We start from the raw sequence: 6,000 nt of genomic DNA, 5'->3' as shown, positions 1-6,000 counted from the left end.
CGGAAATTTAATTAAATCCACGAAACCGCTTTGGCTTTGATTACGGACTGAAAATCCCCTTTCCGTGAAACGATCGCCGACGACGGCGCACGATGGAGCGCGACGGCGACGGCGGCGACCCCTGTGCAAGCGACACGACCACGGCGGGGTGGACTTGCGCACGACAAGCGTCCCTCTCGCCCTCGCCGGCAGCTTCGCCACCGTTGCGTGCGCGACACATTATGGATTTGCCCGTCCGCCCGACGAGTTGCACAGTCGCCGCCACCGTTCGACCGTATAATAATTGATCGAACGCTTTCTCTCGCTCACTCGGTACCTCCCTCGCTCACGCCCCCTCTCGCTCTCTCTCACTCACCCTCACTCTCTTTCTCGCTTCCTTTTCCTCTTTCGTTCTCTCTCCGTCGCCCTCCGCGGACGGTAGTCGCGCGCATTCGCTCTCCAGACACCGTTCGTACGCGGCCCGAAATAACGATACGCTACAACAACGGCGCACACGGCGGTACATCGTTGTCGTATCCGCGAATCGTCACGACCGTTCTCGTCGTACGGTTTTTTTATTTCTCCGGTTCGAGATCGTCTCTGATCGTCGCCTTGTACTCGCGATGTTTCCCACGGGATGTGTACTGCCGTCGGCGGTACGCCTGCTCGGCCTTTGACGACCGGGTGACTGTAACGAGCGCATCGACGACAGAGCCGCCACCGCCGAACGTGTCCCGAACAGCGTCGGCCGAACGACAAAGGGTGAGTAGTAGACGCCTCTCGTCTAACATAATTATACAACGACGCCCTGCGAGTTGTTTTAATTATCCTATTCGTCATCATTATTATGTTATCGGGTTTATCGAGTTGGTCGACGCAATTACGAGACGATCTGATGTCGTTATTTGTCACGATATATGACATATTATATACATATATATGACGCGGTATGTGATGAGTGTACTTTATAATACGTCTGTAAAAAAAAAAAAGTCCATTTCACCCTTTCATTTTCCTGTTTCCAACGTATAACGCTTGTGGGTGGTATAGGTGTCACGACGGATACCTACATCGATTTATAATTCTTTCTGTACCCTCCCGTTTTTCTATCTTCGTGACTTTAAACTAAAATGTTGACTATATACCAAGGTACCCATGTGGTTTTCGACAATTTATTGTCAGAATTACCAAATAGTAAAACCTATAACCTAATATTATATTATATTGAAATTCGATAACATATATTGCAGAAATTTTAGTACCTACTTCAAGAGTTTTAAAATTTATCAAAATTTTTATTTGAAAACTGATTCACTTGTATCAATGTTTACGAAATAATTTTTGTAAAAATACGTTTGCGTGGAAATAATATTTTGTATTTTTAGTAAGCGTAGAATATGATACATAATTATAACATATATAAATAAGTTTTGATGATGTTTACATAAGTATGAACTATTATTCTATTCTTTATAAATATTTCTAGGAATACAGTATCGTTTTGTTTTACAAAATGAAAAACAATTACAAGAAAAAAATGAATGGATAGTGGGTATGCAAAACCAACTAGATGTGGAAACACCATATACCACACTTAAGTTTAAAGTATAAATCTTAAACCATGTTGCAATAAAAAAAAAATACATTTGAAAATGGAGAAATAAAACTAGGTTTACACTATCATTTGAGTAAAATGTCCATTAATAATATCTTAAAATAATATATTTCACCAAAAATAAAATGTTAAATGTATTTTACTATAGATTTATCAAACTACCATATTTTGTTACTCTATTATATTCAATCAATTACAATTTTATAATTTAAATACTTGAATTATTTCTATAAATTTCTTAAAAATAAATAGACATTTTTTCGTAACTTTTAAAAATACCTATAGACCGTGTCCATTTTATAATACCGATAGATTTAAACATTAAACATTTTATATGTATAAACCTACTATAAAAATACATAATTTTCACCACTCCAATGAGTCTTAAAAATAAATAAATATTTTATTACCTGAAATTTGTTATAAAGCTGCGACTTAACATTTTAAATGCATGTTAGTCACAAATAACAACTAATATAAAATAAAGGCATTTGCGGAAATGGCTGTTAATGTTAAAGGGGCCTAGCTAATATGTTTAACACTTAACACTAATCGCAAAATCTAAAATGAATAAAGTATGATTATAAAATATAAATTTTTTTAGTGGCAGGGAGCTGTTTAAATAACTAAAGCACCCTCATTTTAAGTTTAAATCCCATTCAAATTCTGCTTATATATTTTTAGGTATAATACGTAAGTCTAAAAGTGATTTACAAAAATTATAATATGATAAACTTAATTGTTTCTTTAATGTTTGTTTAATTCAAATTACGAACTAGAAAAGAATCAAATTATATTTAATGTTAATAAGTTATTAAATAATGTATTAATAAAACAGATTATTTATCATATTATTTTTCAATCGTTATTAAGGTATACCAATACCTACTTAAATTGCTTATTTAAATATTTGTTTTAACTCATTCACTTGATAATTACCTATTACCTAGTTTTTGAATATTTTATTCCTTTTTTATTTATATCATTTATGGTAAATTTTTAACGTGAAATTATGATATATTGAATAAATCATTCTACGAGTTAAAATTGTTTTGGTTTTATTGACTTCATTGAATTCGCTTAAATTTTATAATTGTATATTTGTACAGTATAATGGATATTGTTTTTGTGAAATCAAATTTCAGTAATTTATGATGTAAAAAATAATTAAAATAAATTAATAAATCTGGCAGGGTTAATGAAATGATTTTGCTCGTTCGTTTGGCTAAATACTGATAAATCGAATTTATCATTAATATCTATATTTAATACAAATATATATTTGAGTACATTTTATTTATCTTTGTTTTAATTTCTGTCGATATAGTTATTCACGTGTTATACGAGTAGAAATAATAAATAACAGTAGTAATGTTTCTCTAGCGTTGGATAAACAATGTACTATTAAAGTGCAAAAATCATCAACTAAAAATCATGTAAATCTAAATCCACTAACACAATAGATAGGCACTTCAATGAAATTTCATTTATTTTTTTTATTAACATTCTGTGAGAGAGTGGCTTTTTCGAAATCTGATGTTCGTTTGTTGTTGTTTATTGTTGTGTATTTTGGTAGTCGGAAAAAATTCCATGTAAAATATCTAACAGAAGAAAACTCAAAAATTAAATATAACCCGGTAAAAAACCGACAGAAAGAAAAACCCACGCAAGTGATACAATTATACTCTATGTATAGTATGTTTAATATTTATAAATACGAATAAAAAACCTTTATTATAGAATTAGTTTTACACCATCTTTACTTGAAGTTATAATTTCCATTTTTATGATTAGTTAAATAATATAAAAAACATAATGTACCTCATAAATATTTAAAAAGTGAAAAAAATGATTAACAGAAAAAACAGATATTTTCTCTAAACTTAACATGGTTATAATTTTTAGTCAACATAACCTTAATAACTTGCATTTTTTTTTATCCAACTATTAACACAAATTTTTATATATTGATTGTTTTGAGCAAAAGACAGTTTAATTAATTTATATTATTGGGTATCTTTAGTATTTATTTGTCAGTTTCTTGTATACAGATTCAATACTAATTTAAAAACTAAAGTAACATTTAATAAAAAATCTTGATTCGTTATTTTTTCAAATCATGACAAAATGTCAACTAAAATTAAACATTGGATTTTTTCCTGTAAGTTGGATATTTTTCCATGTTTTTTTTTTACTTTTAATTATGTAATATACATTTTTAATTTTAACTGATATATGAATATAACAATGAACATCGGAATAAAATGCCCATAATATAATAAGTTTTAATCCGTCAAGCAGAGTATGACATTAGACGTTATAATCAAATTATCTTATAATTTAATCAAAAAATCCTCGGTGTAGAATAACTCTGTTAGAAAACCAATGCAATTGCGTTTACATTCTGGGCATGTTCGTTCGATGCGGCTGTACGTCGGATGTGCGCACGCGTATGCATCAGTATTCAAATGACTACCCTCGACGCTTTTCTAACATAGACGGGATGTCAAATCATTGACACCGGCCAGTCGCAAAGAAAGTAATCTTTTATTTCTTTTTTTCTTTTACTAACAATCAATCAACGTGTATTGAAACAAACGTGCCTTGATCGAATGACATAAGGTTAGTGATTATTTATTTTATTAGTTTGATGTAAAAATAAATACAAAACAATGTAATTAACGAACCTTTCGTGTGTATATCAATAATTCTTAACAATGATATTAATTCGCAAGATAAATGATATGTTAAATGCTTAATAATACTTCAGCTTTATACAATTATTATTATCGACGAGAGTTTCATGATTCTTATGATTATAATAAATCATAATAGACTGTGAACACAATTTTTTAAAATCTATTAATATTTTTGTTTAATCGTATAAATATGGCTGAACTAAAAATAATATGAAATTATCATATCTTTGTCATTAATTGATTAATACAAAGAGTTGTTATTTCATATCTATTTTAACATCTTAAGGGGAAATGATTTGAGAAGGAACACCAGATGTGATTCTTGTGATGAAAAGAAAACATTATTATTATAAGCCCTTGGCGATATATGGCAGAGATAATAACACACCGGACTGTCTTAATCGTACGCATGGGACTAATGTTAATTATAAAATAGAAAATAACGTTTTAAAAATAACAATTTCTTTCATTATAGAAGAATACTTTTATTCTAGTTAATTCATAAGTGGAAGTGATTTTGGATTATAAAATACATTTATGGCCATGATCCAATGACTGTTTATATCGATCTTTTATTTAACACAAGCACCATTCGCATCATATAAAACTAGTTACAAAATTAAATTGAAGCGTTTACTGAAAGAATTCCAATTAAAGGACAAATACCTAGAGGCTAAAATAGAATGAATAAAAACAATTTGATAACGTCGTAGATTCTTCTAGGTCTTAAGTTTTTCTTGTTAGACGTATAAATCTAATTAAGTTATGTCTATTTGGTGAAAATTTAACGTTTACACATTACAAAAGTTAGTATAATATAGAAACTTAGTTTAAAACTGGTTAAAAATTAAAAATTAGTATCAATCAAAAATCGAATGTATATTAGTAAAAATGTATAAGTAGATGTTTATAGTTACTAAACTATAGTAAAAAAGACAGTTATTTCAATAGTAGCTATTTATTTCACCAGATTTCGGATTTTCAATAACTACCAGAGATTTTAAAAATATATTTACACACTGATTATAAATAGCGAATTTACTATAATATAACTTCTTTAGATGTTATTTTCTGCATACATTGTATATATTTAAATTAAAAATTAAAAACATACAATAGACATTTCATACATATTGAATACACCTATAGGATATTTTTGAAAAGAAATATCATATTATTTAATTATTTTAATACTTAAAAATGATAATTTTTATAATTCTGCATTATTAGTATTAATATTTAATATATATAATTTTAATTCATTTTTATAACATTATCTATTTAAATCTATATTATTAGTTATTTTTTATTATTATTTAAATAAAAATACATTTATTTTAGAACATATTTTTTGTCAATTCATATTGAGCATATCTAGATTTAATATAAGGAACTAATCAAAGGGAATTGAAGAAACATAAAAAAAATGTACAATAGGAACTTCATTAGTTAAAAAAAACTCAAGTTGTCATACGCATGATATATATTTAATATTAGTATAATTATAAATGTTTACCTAAAATTATATATTATATTAAAAATGATACTATTAAACATATCTACTCAATATATATATTATGTAGTATAGCCACCTTGTGAAATCGATCTTTAAATGAAATTTTCCCTCCAATTTAACACAATTTAATTATTTGAAAGTAGCTATTTCAACGTCTCCCGCGTATCCACATATTTTCGCGTCCTATACTG

General features: G+C 28.7%; 1 protein-coding gene across 2 annotated transcripts in view; it reads left to right on the top strand.

The window, feature by feature from the left end:
• The first annotated feature begins 218 nt into the window (after positions 1–218).
• The window catches only part of LOC132927516 (teneurin-a), a 35,329-nt gene continuing 29,547 nt past the window's right edge, over positions 219–6,000 (top strand). For both annotated transcript variants that reach the window (XM_060992057.1, XM_060992056.1), the window contains exon 1: positions 219–741. The gene's annotated coding sequence lies outside the window, so the exon portion shown is untranslated. The remainder of the gene's footprint in view (positions 742–6,000) is intronic.

This window comes from Rhopalosiphum padi, chromosome 3 (genome assembly GCF_020882245.1).
Source record: "Rhopalosiphum padi isolate XX-2018 chromosome 3, ASM2088224v1, whole genome shotgun sequence".
NCBI lineage: Eukaryota > Metazoa > Arthropoda > Insecta > Hemiptera > Aphididae > Rhopalosiphum > Rhopalosiphum padi.
The sequence above is the reverse complement of the archived record's forward strand: the minus strand, read 5'-3'. Positions and strand labels throughout refer to the sequence as shown.